This window comes from Adiantum capillus-veneris, chromosome 8, assembly GCF_014529385.1.
Source record: "Adiantum capillus-veneris isolate H3 chromosome 8, ASM1452938v2, whole genome shotgun sequence".
In the NCBI taxonomy this organism is placed as follows: domain Eukaryota; kingdom Viridiplantae; phylum Streptophyta; class Polypodiopsida; order Polypodiales; family Pteridaceae; genus Adiantum; species Adiantum capillus-veneris.
The window spans coordinates 55,995,569-56,011,649 of record NC_140938.1 but is presented as its reverse complement, the minus strand read 5'-3'; positions in this window follow the sequence as shown (position 1 = coordinate 56,011,649).

Below are 16,081 nucleotides of genomic sequence, written 5' to 3'. Positions count from 1 at the left end.
ATCGAACCTTCACTGGAGTGTTCTTTGATGATATTATCATCTACTCTAATTCATTAGAGGAACACAAGCAACACCTCCAGGTAATATTTCAAGTTTTAAGAGAGAATAAACTTTATGTTAATCGAAAGAAAAGTGAATTTTTCTTGCAAGAGATTCAATATTTAGGTCACATGATCTCTCAAGATGGAATCCAAATGGATCCATCCAAGTTAGAGGTAATAAAAGGATGGCCTAAACCAAGGAATCTTCATGAACTAAGAAGCTTTATAGGTATGTGTGCATACTATAGACGCTTCATAGAAAAGTTCTCACAAATTGCGGGACCATTACATGACCTAACAAAGAAAAATGTTAGGTATACGTGGTCTGCTAAGGAGAACAATTCTTTCGAAAAGCTTAAAGAAAAGCTTATCTCTCAACCTGTGCTTACACTACTGGATCTCTCAAAACCATTTGAGGTCCAATGTGATGCTTGTGGTGATTGCCTTGGGGCTGTTCTGCTCCAAGAAGGGCACGCCATAGGCTATGAGAGTCGAAGGCTCGACCCTGTTGAGCAAGCTCTAGGCATATACGAAAAAGAACTCCTTGCAGTTCTACATGCCTTAGACTCATGGAAGCACTATTTATTGGGGACTCCTTTCATTCTGCGAACGGATCACCAAAGTCTTAAGTACTTCATGACGCAGACCAAGCTCTCCGACAAACAAATGAGGTGGGCAAATTTCCTTTCGCAATTTCATTTTCATATTGCTCACATTGCTGGCAAGCATAATCAAGTAGCCGATGCACTCTCAAGACGACCGAGAGTGAATGCGGTTTCCATAGCAACTCACAATGATCTATCTTTAATGATAGATGAGTATGCTATTGATCCCGATTTTAGAGATGTGATTTCAGCCCTTGCATTAGGGAAGAAAGAAGAACCATTTACTTGACAAGATGGTTATCTTCTCTATGGCAATAGACTATGCGTTACTAACTCACTACGTGAGAAAGTAATGTATGAATCTCATGCTCCCCCATATGCGGGGCATAGAGGGATTCAGTCTACCCTAAAGGGAATTGAAACATATTTCTATTGGCCTACCATGAAAGTGAACATACATGAGTATGTTTCCAAATGTGTGGTATGTCAAAAGACAAAATTTGATAGAGGGAAGCAACTTGGATTGCTTCAACCCTTGCCAATCCCTAATTCACCGTGGGAGAGCATATCCATGGATTTTATCTTTGGATTCCCTAAGTCTATCCATGGGAATACGGGAATATGGACGATAGTAGACAGGTTCAGTAAACAAGCTCATTTTATACCTGTCAAAAAGACTATCAAAGCCCATCAAATGGCAACCCTCTTCATTTCACAAATTTTCAAGTACCATGGCTTGCCAATGTCCATAGTGTCGGATAGAGATCCTAGAATGACCAGTAATTTCTGGAAGGGTCTCTTTGAGAATTTAGGAACAAGGCTAAACTTCTCTTCGGCCTATCATCCACAAACTGATGGCCAAAGTGAAATAGCTAACCTAACTATTCTCGATCTACTAAAAGCCTATGTAACGGAAGTAGATCAAAGATCCCAATGGGAGAAGTACTTACCCTTAGTAGAGTATGCTTACAATAACACTGTACATACTTCTACAGGAAAAGCACCTTTCGAGGTGATTGAGGGAAAGTCAAAAAGTCCCTTGCTACTTAAGGTACATGGGAAGATCTTCGCTGCAGATGAGTATAGCCGAGACCTACAAGAATCTTTCCAAAAGATTAAGGATGCTATCTCTATCTCACAGCAAAGGCAAAAGGCTGCTGCTGACAAGCACAGAAGAGCCCAAGCCTTTAAAGAAAACGATTGGGTCTTGTTAAAGTTTCCCAAGGCTCGATTAAGGCACACTATGGGCAAGAATCCTACGGGCCACCAAAAGTACTATGCTAAACTAGCAAAAAGGTACTATGGTCCCTTCCAGATTCTTAGGCCAATCAATGAGATGGCCTATCAACTTAAGTTGCCCAATCATTGGCTCATACACAATGCTTTTCATGTGAGCCTCTTAAAGCCTTACAAAGGAGAGCCACCTCAAGAACTAACTATTGAAGACCCACCGGAGATCGAGGACCACGAGGAGGTGCTGCAGCCCGAGTCCATTCTCCGACATGAAGACAAGGTATTAAGAGGCGGTAAGACTATCAGACGATATCTTATTAAGTTTAAGAATTATCCTTTTGAAGATGCTAGATGGATGCAAGGCATACAATTAAAGGATAACCTAAACCTTGTCAATGCTTACAATGCTTCCCAAGAGTAAGCAAATGTACAAAATGTTAAAAATGAACAAAAATTTTTGTCTTATAAGACTCTCTTTTTCTTTATTTGTGCACAAAAATGAAGTAGTATGCATGCTTAGATCAAGTTTGCGGAGACGACGTCTCCCAAACACCAAAGTAGAGCTTGTCACTGTACTATGGAAGACTGATAGGACTAATGTGCAGACATGCTTGCGGCAGCCTCAGGCTCTCAAGCGCCAAATGGACTAGTCATCCATTATGGAATGATGTCGTAGGGTAACATAGGGATCCTCTACCCGCTAAGAAAAGGACTCATGCATATGCTTTATCTTCTCTACACCATAGTCGAGGACGACTATGATTTCAAGAGAGAGGTAATGTCATAATAATCAATATCTAATTCTCCTAAATGATTTTCTCATATTAAACTGATCATTTAATGTGGGGAAGTTGCCAAGGGAGAAAAAGCTAGAATATTGGTTAAGTTAGCAGACCGGCCACAGTAGGGATCCAAAGGAGGGAAAATAGGGATCCAAAGGGGGGGCCATCTGCAAAAGAGCCATGTGAAACAATGGGCCAAAAAGACCCTAAGGTTCAGCCCATTAAGACTTCCAAAATGCTAAGGTTCCAAAATTCAAAGGTTGTGTCCAAAGGTCAACCCTAGGGAAAATTGGATGCTTAGTGTGTGCCCAAAAAGTCTTTGCATACCCCTACATGGGAGGGGGCGAGCCCCAAAGTTAGGGGATGAGAGAGAAAGCCACACACACACACACAGGCTCCCTTTACACAAAGGGAATGAGGGACACATGTCAGCTCCCTAGGCCAGATGCCCACAAGGTGTGCCCAATTCCTATTGGAAGACCCTTGAAGTGGACCAATGAGAATTAAGCTAGAGTAAATCTAGTTTAATTAATTTAAAAACATTTAATAAAAGAAACCAATAAGAATTAAGTGTCCTAGAAGACTATTGGGCAGTCTCCCAAGGGGTCCAATGAGCATTCAGGAGCCCCATGGCTTGCCTGATTCCTATTGGCCAGGAGGCAAAGGGGTCCAATGAGAGTTTAGTTTAATTATTTAATTACCTAAAGCTCTCACAAAAGGGGAAAGGGGGACACATGTCAGAAGGCTATCACTTATGCTGCTTAATCCCTATTGGCTTGACCTGGGGAGGTCCAATGAGGCAAAAGCCAGACTTACTTAGCAGCTAGGGCTCGCCCAAGAGAGAGGGGGGGCTGATTTTTGCTTGGCATTGACACACACACTCTCACACTTGACCATGTGTGAAGGGAAAAGACTCTATCTCCTCCCAAGCTTTAATGGAGAGCTCATCACCTACTCCAAGCTTGTGAGATAGAAGCCTACATCAACACTCTCTTGGCATGTGGATGCAAATCCAACCAAGAGCCAAGCTTCAATGCATGCTCATCTTCTCTACCAAGCTAATTACTAAGCTAAGCTATGCTAATATGAGTGATTATGTGAGGAGATGTACTTCTTTCTCGTAAGATACTTCTTTTTCCTCTCAATCTACTCTCATACCCTGCTAGCTCTCACCATCTTCGAAGGTGTGTGAGGTCTTGGGTCTGAGAACGGGGATAATTCAAGTTGTGTTTGATTAAGTGTTTTGCTTGGTGTATGAAGCTTCCATCTTCATTGCACTAGCTAGTCTTGAAGGAACACAAAGAATTGTATTGTACAATGTCTCTCTTTATGGGAGAAACCATAATACAAAGCCTTTTGGAGGGGGGACCGGCTCCATGCAAATCCGGTCCTCAACTGTTGTCAATAGCTTAATTGCTCTCTCTTTTGAAAGTATTGTCGATGCTATCTAACTAGGTGTTATGCTTTTTGTTGCTCTCTCCACCCAAGCACTCTTGTAAATCTCATTAGGAATCAACTCTAATGAAATGCCCACTATGTTCATGCTAAATTCCGCTACACAAAAGATTTTAGGCCATTAAATGTTACATCCTGAACCACCATACTTCTTTGGCATACACTTGGCTACTTGAGATGGTCTCATACGTCTATGATCTGCTACCAATCTCATTGCTCCTGTGTCTCGGCTAAAGCTTTCTCTAGCATCATGGACTTCATGGGTTACCCTTGTCAGTTCCCCTGCCCTGAATCTACTACTAGGAGGTAAATGCGATGGTTCCGCTTCAAACCTTGGACCTGGCGTGGTATAGGTGGGGATTGGAACTGCACTACCTCGATTCGTCTCCATTGACTCTCTGGAATGTAATGATCCCATTGGTCCGAGCTTCGAGTCCCAAGGTTGACTAAAAGAGTCAGCAACCTGAGTTCTTTGTCCTCCTGTTGTCATTGAGTTTTGCACTCCATTTGTTGGTGCTGGTCTATGTGAGCTAGAAGTAACATAATACTGATGTAGTGGTCCCCCAAAGTATGTATATCCTTCTAATTCTTTCTTGCCCATTGTTGAGTATTGCCTGCCATACTTATCGTAAGCGGCAATTTTCACTTCCGATCCCTCTGTGTAGGTAAAGACATAAGGTCTTTTTTGGTCTGTCAACTCTCCGGTGTAGGGTTCTTCACATCTATAATAGAGATCTTGCTCTCCATTATTATATTTTTACAGCCCCACATAGATGTTATCAGTGTTGATCCTTGTAGTTTCATTCTCTCTTCTTAACCTCGCATTAGGGAAGTTCATTATTGGTGCTTTCTCCTCGAGTTCTTCATCTATTTTGGCTTTGGTGCCCATCAATCCCCACTTGTCCACAATGTTAGGATTTAGGACTACCAAGTACATGGTACCCTCGTCATCTAGATATCTATCTCCGCTATAGCTCACAGGCACTAAGTCCTTGAACTCACTAGGTCTATCTTCTATCTTTACACAATAGCGGTCCATTCCATCTTTGTAGATCTTGGCACCTTGCTCATTGTCGTACTGGTATTTTATGAACAATAGCTTCATGGTAGCGGAAGGGTTTGATGATCCTGCTGCCATATTTACTCTGTTGTTCAGGTTCAAGTGTTCCAAGTTTTCGGTGAAAATCTCGTAAGATCTCTCCGAAGAAGTATCAGAGACACTTCCTTCAAAGATCGGCTCTAATGGTTGCACCCAACTTTGGTTTACACTTCCCTCGGTTGATATGACACTGTGCGCTCCTTGCCGCACTGTCGAAGCAAGGGACTTGCCAATACACCGTATGCGAGCCACAAACGGCTCCAAGCACACAACAAGCCTAAACTAGCAAGCTCAAGAAAACAAAGGGTGTGTCACTCACCGCTCTACGCTCGCCTTCGTGGTGGATTCCTCGCCGCGATGAAGAAGAAGCTGCAGTCGTGCCGCGCTCAACCGCTTCGCCGCCGTCGTGCCTTCGTAATGCTCGATCGCACACACACTCTCCCTCTCTCTCTCTCTCTCACACACACACACACAAGGAGGTGAAGAAGAAGAAGAAGATGGAGATGGAGCAAGAGCACTCTTCAATTGCACAAATGAGAGAATGAGTAAAAATTAGGTTTAGTTGGCTTTTATAGGAGCTCACCCCATTCACACTTGGGCGCCCATGCTTAACCAACTAATCCCTTGAATGTCCAAGTTAAAGTGCGCCTCTCATCGGCGATCACTCTACCTTTCCCTATTGGACCGACAAGCCCGGTACCTGACTCTACCAAATACATAATACGCGTCCATCGTAGGTGATGGGTGTCCGTGTGCCGTGAGGGTTAACATGCCCCCCGTCCTGATGTAGATTCCGTCCTCGGAAGCTATTGAGTTGAAGCTGGTTCGTCGAGGTGGAAGAGCATTTGAGATGAATGTCCTTAGCCTTCTTCAGTCACTGCAAAATCAAACAACATTGGCACAGTAATTGCATTCTCTTAAAAAGCATATGCAGTTTGAGGTAGACACATTGATTGGAAAAAGAATTTCAAACAATTTGATAGCAATGAACATTAAATTGCAATGTAATCAAATGCATAAACAGATGTAAAGGTAGAAAATTAAACAAGTCTGGGGTCGCTAATTTGACGGTCGAAAGGCACTAGAGATCGAATATTAATACCATGGGTAAGCTTCTTAATTTTCTGTGGTCAATTAAGTTGTTTAATCGCGAGAGCCAAGTATTCATGTTCGAGGGCTGACTAGAGGCTATATCTAGAAAACCTTGTAGTTAAGCTACCATAAAAGGAATTTCTCATGAAATCATCGCCCGACTGATTACTTTTTCTTTGACCCCCCAAGGTCTTTTCACAGTGATTCAATTATGATGTGTGTGCTTATTTTGTATGCCTTGGGTTTTTTGCTTTTCAAGGAAAAGCGCCCACGCTGGGAACCTCTAGGGCTCTAGTACCATAGGCAATACATGTGAGTGAAGTACCAAATCAAGCTGAGATTTCTCTTCCAGCTTAAAATTTTACATTGTGGCACTTTGATTTTTTGTTTGTTCATTTTCAGCATTTAAATGTTGTAACTTTGGGGGATCATATAACACTGTTACACTCCCCAAGCTCATCACATTAGTAAACTCCCTTTATAATACTTAAGCTAAAGGTCACTAGGGTTAAGCCCACTAGAAAGCCCTAGTACATTTCACACAATGCTGCCTAAATCGGATTAAGAACCTAAGTAACCATTGTTTATTAGGAAGGCATTCCCCATGGTATTAAGAGAAGATTTCTAATACCTAGCTTGGTCAAACTAGCTTAGTCGGACTGCTTGATTTTTAAACCTAAACAAGTGATTATGACAAAACATTACATTGAATTAAATGTTTGATACTAAGCCAATGCGCTGAATATTATGCTACCAATCACAATCAAAGCAGACAAACATGGATGCAAAAAAGATAAGGGCAATGCTAATGGATAAGAAACACCTGTTTGTGTTGATGGTCGCGCTTGATTTGAAGTGTGAACGAGAGAAAGGTTCCATGAAGGTCCAAATCCTATCAATAGCAACACGCTCCTGTACACACTAGGAAACAAAAGGAATACCTCCAGGAGGCACATCAGTGGGAAAAATTAAAACTCCTAAAAAACAAACTCAAAACACCATCTAGACCCCTAACCTACCTATCTGTCACCCCTTTTAGAATCAAGGAAAGAGGATATTATATAAACCGGGTGGCCACCCTAAGGCTAGGCCTCTATCCTCATCATCTAGATAAATAAAATCGTTGTCCGTGAGGCCATAGTCTTCCTCGGTCTCTATTAGTTCCTCTTCATCATCCTCTTGTGCAAGCATGCTAATCAAGAACCTCGTGATGCGTGGATACTCATCTTGTGCAAAAGAATAAGCATGTGCCATTGGAGACACATTCGCTACTGGGTAGGGATCACTAGTTAGCCATAGACGTATCAGCCATTCTAACTCCTCAAAATTTCTCTCACATGCAAGGCTCTCTATCAAATCCCATTCGCAAGAAAGTATAGGGTAGCATACGTAGAACACTTGTTGAAAAGACAAGGGGTACCTTTCATCAAAAATAGAAGTGCATGCCTCTGGTGAAGTAGCCATTTCTGACAAGACAGATAGATTTGGTTAGGCCATTAAAACATAAGAGTTGTTTTTGTGTGTTGCTTGACTTGACACGGTGAATTTGGACTTATATGTAAGATCTGATAGGGTGCTCTCTCATTGCTAGGCGCTCTTGCTCTTTACTATTTTTGTTTTTTTGCGAGTATAAGGCTATATATATACATTCCCTAAGATCGGAGATTGAGAGGTCAGGGAAAAAGGTTGAGAGGGAAACAAATGAATGATGACTGTCAGCAAACACTCCCCCCTTCCTTGGGTAGATCATACCGTTTGAAATGAGCTTGTCACCCTTTGAAACCAATTGTTCCAGTTGGTAATAGGTGAGGATTTTTGCCAATAGTTTTCTATTACCCTAGGTGCCTCGTCAAGTTGCAACGGTGGTAAGGTACTCTCCCAGGATTGAACTTGAAGTGGTTCATCAGGTGATTCTTGAACACTGGGAGGTGTGGATTCTTTTGTAGCTTCATTGAGGTCCATTACTATAGATGGAGGCTGTGTAGAAGCTTTTACCTCTATGGATGTATTACATGAGGAGCTAGAAGCTTCATGGGACTCCCCCCTTCCTGAGCTAGGTGGAACAAATCGTTCTTTCTTTGGTACCCAAACTAGCTCGGGAGCGGGTGTGTAGCATTCTGTGATTTTTTCCTTTCCACGATCATTGATTCGTTTTGGAGCTACGGGATTGGGCTCACTTGGGTCAGGTGATAGGTAAGAGCACAATCTACGTTTTGGCACCCAGATTTGATCATTTCCTTCATAGTATCCTTGGGCTTCCAATAGTCGTTTAAGGATCCATCGCAACATTTTCTTACTTTTCTTGGAGCGAGTGGTACGTTTCTTACAAGGATTCTGTTTTTTAGCACTAGATATGGTCACTAAAGAAGCTTTAGGGACCCACTTGTATGTTTTCTTCGTTACATTAGGATGAGTCTTGTCGGAAGCGATATGCATTGCTTGTAGCATATTTAAGGGTATAGGAATTTCATCCCCCTCAGGTGTTACCCAGGTTGTCCCCCTATTTCCCCAAGTGTCTATGGTTCATGCTAGGTGGACCCAATCCACATTGTCTGATTCCGTCATACCCGGTAACACATCCATGTAAGGAGAATCTTGGCCAATGTCTGTATCCTTCTTACAAGTGTAACAATATTTTAGTGGGGCCGAGTGAACTGTGGTGTCAGAGCGATGATCAATAATGGTTTTACTCCCTAAGGGGTGTACCTTACCAGTCACCAAATCCACTCTAAGGACAGAGTCTTGGAATTGCAAATAGACATGATTTTTAGACCAATCGTGAACCATTTGTGCTTCCCTCATGAATGGTCGTCCTAAAATCATTTCATATGACATAAGGTGTTTAGAGAAATCCATTACAATGAACGTATGTCGTACCTTGTGTCCTAGAACTTTGATCTTAAGATCCTTGAGCATCCCCATAGGTTTGGCTATGGTACCATTTGCCATCTTTACCACAATGTTAGTAACACTGAGGCGGGGTTTTCCCATGGATTCCCAACAATCTTTTGTAACGATGCTAACTCCCGCACCACCATCAAGAATTCCCTTTATAGTTAATCCCTTGGTAGTGATGGGTAGGGTCGCATTAGACACGTCGCCTTCAAAATACTGCCCTAATTCGTTAATGGGTACCTCGATCACAGACTCGTGTCCATCTAAGTCAAGTGATTGCACATGATTTTCCTCATCAATCATAATCGAGTCAGGCCTATTTGGTTGCGCAAACTGCGGTAATCCCGTTCGTAGCTCTCCGTTAAGGAATGCTCGAAGTGCAAGGAATAACTCAGGATCTCCATACAGCTTTGCTATGATCGTGGTTCGGACCTTAGAAGACATGAAGTCCACTAGTTTGGCAACATTCATTGGCGTTTTGCAGGGTGTAGGTCCTTGACTAGGAACTGGTGAGGATGGAATCTCATATTCCTCAATGGGATCAGGTATTCCTTCGTTAAACATCCTTTCCAACAAGAAGGGTGTATGCTCACTTTCTGATGTCCTGTCCTCACTCCCTTCTTGGATGATACTAGATATGGCTAACGGTCTATGGTTCATGTGGGGTGGATGAACTTGCGTGGGAAACACTGTGTCATGAATTTTTACATGCATGGGTTCTGGTTCTAGTTTCCTTTGAGTCTCCTCCACTAAACCTCTTAGATGTTTCACCTGCTTAATCTCGTCTACAGGGTTTGGGTACGTCCCAATCTTCTTTTTACGATTCTTCCCTTTTTGCCCCTGCGGTTTATCTTGGGGGTCTTGGATTGGATTTGGAAACACTTGTGGTGTTTTCAGAGGCTCTTTATGGTTTTCTCTCATTCGGTTTTCATTTGGTTCCATGTTACGGTTTTCTTTGTCGGTCTTTCCCTTTGTGGTATTGGTTCTAGTCTCCATTGTCTCGACTGAATCTGAATCATCCTCGAGGTCATTCATATACACGGGGTCATCTCCTGTTCCTATGTTTGTTTTGGAACTTGGCTTTGAATTTTCCGTATTCTGCGACTTCTTCCTTCGTGTCTTCTTTTTCTTTGCTTGGATAACTGACGCGGTATCTCTCTCTTCGAGGATATGTCCTGGCCCTTGAAGCATGGACCGTGTAATCGCATAAGCGGGTGCGACGGGTGGTATTGGCGATGTCACACTAGCAATTTCGACCAAATTCAGGGGTGTGATTTTAGGCGCATTTGGGTTATAGGGGCATTGGGCAATCAAGTGATCTATGCCACAACGATTACATGTGAGTATTGGCATTGCAGACGTGCTCCCTTGATTCATTTGCATCTGTGCAGCATTCTTTTGCAGCCTAATAGGGCACTCCGCTACTCGATGTGGTCCACCACACTCGTAGCATTGAAGAGGTGGCCTCCTAGCCTGGGTGTTGATATTTTGACCTCTGGATGCGAGAGCAGCAGCTTGATAAACCGGCTTGACTTGTCCCCAACAATCTTCCATGTAGTATATAGGACACTCTTCCAATGTATCAAGTCCGTAGGCAATACTAGTGTCTATTTCCTCCTCACAACCATCTGCATAAGCGTTTGATGGCTCACAACCCACTTGGTTCATAGGGGCGACTCTTGGATGCGGGGGCTGCGGTCCTAGCACAGGAGGTGGTAACGGTGTAGCTTGTACAACATTTTGAGGTCTAGGGACCATGTGTTGCGGTAGTTGCTCAACAGGTGGAGTAGGCATCAATACAGGAGCTCGAGGTGCATCCGTCCAGACTACAGGTGGTCTATTTGCCATCATACGTTTGATCATTAAACAATCCTTAGCTTGGTGACCATACCTACCACATGCGTTGCAAGTTCCATTAAATTTTACTCTAAACGTAGGGCACTCACTAGTGCTATGTGGACCTAAGCAAATGGAACACCATTGTTGCTCCCTTCTTGGATACATGTGACTATTTTGAGGGGGTCGATTATCCTTAAGAGACTCTTGGATTGCCTTGGTGAGGTCTGTCAAGAATGTCTCAAATACCTTTGGCTCATTGGCAATGGGCTTTGCAGTCATGGGTTCATACTCAATGGCTTGTGAGCTAGTGGATCTCGTGTCAGTAGACACCCTCATGCCTGCTATCATCAAGTTGTCCTCTAATTGGATTGCATTGGCAGTGACATCTTCCCAGGTTGTGATACCTCTAATCACTAGTCCATTATAGATTCCTTCATTCCTCAACCCTCGAATGAATCGATCAAGCAGTTGGTTATTGTTGAAGCGCTCATTTACAGGGCAACGAGAGTTTAAGTGCTTTAGACGACTAATGAAGTCCCTTACTGACTCTCCTTCCTTACGTTCGGCCTTCTGTAGCTGAGATGCTACACCCCAAAGCACACCTTCTCGTATGTACTCCTTTAGAAACAACCTTCGAAGGGTAGGGTAGATTGTTTTCTCGTCCACCCTTAGGGTCCTATACCAATCTCCAGCCTTCCCACTTAATGTCAAGCTTAAGGCATTGCACTTATGTAGTTCGTTGCGTTCCCCTAAGGAATCACATACTTGTTCAAACACTTCAATGTGTTTTCTAGCATCTTCGTCCCCATTGAATTTTTGCGTGAGTTTGGCAATTTGTACTGCCTTACTTCTAGGCTCTCTATCAGATGCATGACGCATATTTTCCGCGATAGATCGACCTATGGTTTGAGCAAACGCTGCCAAGTCACCTATGTGAGGAGGCAGGGCCGGTGGAGGTACTCTTGGAATCATATGTGGGAGAGGAACGGGTACCGGTCTTGGCATATGTGTGGATGATGCAGGATATGGAACATAACCGGGCATAGGTCCACTCGGATAAGGGCTAGGGAGCGGCACTCGAGGAGCATAAGCAAGTGGTACAATTGGAGGTGTGGGGGCCATGTGTGCATAAGGGGATAGCGGCACATATGGTCGAGGCCCCATATTAGGTACTACAACACTAGGTAGTGGCACTGCGCTAACCGTGGATGTCATCGGTACATTCTCTGTTAGGCTTATCCCTGGAGTGAGCACTGTGTTTTCCTTGATAGAGGGTTGAGCCAAGTTAGGGAAGCTAAAGTTTTCGCTCGGAGGCTCAGATTGCATAGAGACCCCAGGTGAAATGACGTAAGATGGGTCCATGGGGCTCATTAGAGGAGTCTCCATTTGTGATAGAGTAGGCTGTTGAGCCTTGCTCGTATCCAGAAATCTCATGGGGCCAGTTGAGAGTATATTTATCCCTCGGTTTTGCCTTTCTGATTGAATAATGCCATGGATAACATTACAGATCATTTTTTGTTGATCTTCGATGCTCGTGGCACTAGAGGTGGATTGTACAATCTCTATCCATCCTACATGGTAGGCGTGGCCAGAGTGTAGATCCGTCAACACCTCAGTGTGGAGGTCGTATGTCCAATGATCATTAATGAACAATCCTTCTAGAGTCGACGTGTTAATGGTTTCTTGTGAGGTAGAAGCAATATTGCTCCCCGTGGTTTTACTTGTCACCAACGGTACTCTAGAGGGAACTTCTGAAGGAGGCAGCTCAACAGGGCCTTCTTGGTAAGAAGTTGGTAGGATATCCACATGGACACTCTTTGGGGGTGTGGGGTCCACGTGCGATGTGAAAGGAGATTCCACTTCCCCACCCCCTTCGTGTGCTTCATTTGCATCAGGTTCTGAGCGAGTAGCTCTACCTAATGTTTCCATGAAACGGCTAAACATACTAGTACTAGGCTGTGGAGCTTCGGGAGGTGCATGGCCTTCTCTCTCAGTGTTTTGGGTAGGGTATGCTTCCATGATTTCTGAGTCGGAGGAGGAATCACTAGCGGCTATTTTAGGGTCTTGGGTGGTGCTACCTTGTGTCCCCGCTGAGGGTCTAGATCCTATCGTGGATGGGTAATGGGTGTCCGTATGAACAGAGGCACTCTCAATATGTTCGTGTTCTAGCACCCGCCCAGAGCGTAAGTGCATGTGCTTTTGATACCCTAAGGTGTCAAAAAGCTGCTCTAGGAGGCTTTGTGACTAGTTTTTAGCGTGTTTTTTGTTTGTTTTTTTGCTAGATTTTTTAGAGCGTGTCGTGGAATGGGCCGTGTGATAGCTCGAAACGAGCGTATCGGTCAGAGGGTCGTGCCGTGCTTTACAGCCCTCCGTTTGGTCACTCTATGCCCTCGGAATCCCTAAAACTGTCAATTCCCAGTAGGGAACTAGGCCCAAACTAGAAAGTCTAAGGGTGCAAGTGGGAAGAGAAAGGAGGAGAGTGGAGGACTTGTCCCACATGCTCTCATTCTCTCTTGAGGGAGTAGGGTATATATATAAGAGTGAGTCTAGTATATATCATAAGACTGAGGACTGAGGCTTGGGCTTGGGCTTGGGCTTGGGCCAAGCTTGGGCTTGGGCTTGGGAAACCGATCCCGATCTATCTTTTATACAAACCAACCCGGGGCTTGGGCTTGGGCTTGGGCTTGGGCTTGGGAAAATGATCCCGATCCCGATCTATCTTTTATACAAACCAACCCGTCCGTTTTAAGAGTCACGTTTTTTATTTTCGAAAAATTTCGCCGCTCGCTTACTCGCTTTTTTTTTTTTTTCTCGATTTTTATTTTTATTTTTTGTGCAGAAAATACAGAAATTGAAAATACAGAAATGCAGAAATTGCAGAAAATTGCAGAAATTGCAGGAAAAAATGCAGAAATTGCAGGAAAAAACGCAGAAATTGCAGAAAATTAAAAAAACGCAGAAATGCAGAAAATTGCAGAAATTAAAAACGCCGAACTTGAAGATGCAGAAATTGCGGAAATTGAAAAAACGCAGACAATAGCAGAAATTGAAACTTATCAGCAATTGCAGAAAACGCAAAAAACAGAAATCTCCACACACTCCTTCCCTGCCTTTCCTATGATAGAAATTGCACCACAAGGAAGCGTAAAGTGCTAACCGAGCTTAGTGTAGGGCATATCCCCGGCAACGGCGCCAAAAATGTGCGCTCCTTGCCGCACTGTCGAAGCAAGGGACTTGCCAATACACCGTATGCGAGCCACAAACGGCTCCAAGCACACAACAAGCCTAAACTAGCAAGCTCAAGAAAACAAAGGGTGTGTCACTCACCGCTCTACGCTCGCCTTCGTGGTGGATTCCTCGCCGCGATGAAGAAGAAGCTGCAGTCGTGCCGCGCTCAACCGCTTCGCCGCCGTCGTGCCTTCGTAATGCTCGATCGCACACACACTCTCCCTCTCTCTCTCTCTCTCTCACACACACACACACAAGGAGGTGAAGAAGAAGAAGAAGATGGAGATGGAGCAAGAGCACTCTTCAATTGCACAAATGAGAGAATGAGTAAAAATTAGGTTTAGTTGGCTTTTATAGGAGCTCACCCCATTCACACTTGGGCGCCCATGCTTAACCAACTAATCCCTTGAATGTCCAAGTTAAAGTGCGCCTCTCATCGGCGATCACTCTACCTTTCCCTATTGGACCGACAAGCCCGGTACCTGACTCTACCAAATACATAATACGCGTCCATCGTAGGTGATGGGTGTCCGTGTGCCGTGAGGGTTAACAGACACTTGCTGGTTCCCCTTGTTTTGGTTGATTATTCCGGAGATTCCTGCCCGATCTCAAATTCATCAATTCCCCTAAAGGACTTTAACTTTTCCGTCTCGGCAATTTGTTTTCCTCAAGTTTTTGTGGTTAGAATTGATCCAAACTGACTGATACTTGGTCAACTGTTTAATCTTGTCAGTTGGACAACTTCTGTTTCATCAAGTGAGAATTTTGTTGCAGTTATGCTGAAAAAGACATGATACGCGTATGATGTCTTTTTTCACAGATTTTGACTATTTTGGTTATGCTCACTCTCAATGGCCCCTTTATGCTCTGTTCACTCACAAAATTCAGTTTGAACTCTGTTTGAGCAAGTTATGGCTAGTTCAGGCTTTTCTTGGCAATTTTCTGCTTTTGACTTGTTTTTTGGGTCAATTGTGATCCAAATGGGATGAAACTTGAAATATAACCTCTAGACAGCTATTACAATGGATCTGTGTTAGCAAAGTATCAAAATATGTCCAAAATTAGGTCAAAGACATCATACGCGTATGATGTCTTTTTCATCAAATTGGGTCCAAACTTGATATTTATGCTTCCAACAGTGCCTGTAACAATCTTGTCAAGTCAGATATCAAAAATAAGCAGTGGATGTGCCAAAAGACATTATACGCGTATGATGTCTTTTGTCCCAGATTTTGACTATTTTTGGTTTTAAGCCTTCTCCAATGTTTATAATTGAGTTTCAAGTGTTTTTGTCAGGTTTGAATGTAAAAACAAGATTTGAATCCAAAATTTCCTATTCCTTGCGTTTCTTGGACTCCGACTTGTCTTTTTTGGGTTTCTTTGAATGTTAATGCTCTTGTTTTAAGTTGATCTTAGGGTAAAACCCCCCTTCTAAACACTCTGGCAATGTCAAATTTTCAATTTTAGTCTCTGTTTAGGTCCTAAGACATCATACGCGTATGATGTCTAAAGTTGCAGATTTCCAGTTTTTCAGCACAGAACTCTTCCAATAGCTCTTTTAAGTGCTCAGCAACAATCAGTTACACAGAAAATTTTTCTGAACTTTGTTTATTGCATATTTCACTACCAAAGCGACTTTTTCAGTGATCTAACATGCAATCAAACACATCAAGCAAATAGAACACCAATTGATAGCTCTAGATCAGGATCAAATCAAGCCCTACCTAAGCTACTTCTAATCATAAAATGGATTTTTTGCAATTGAAAATATAAAGAGATTTACTACCACACACGGAGTAGCAAATGCTTTTT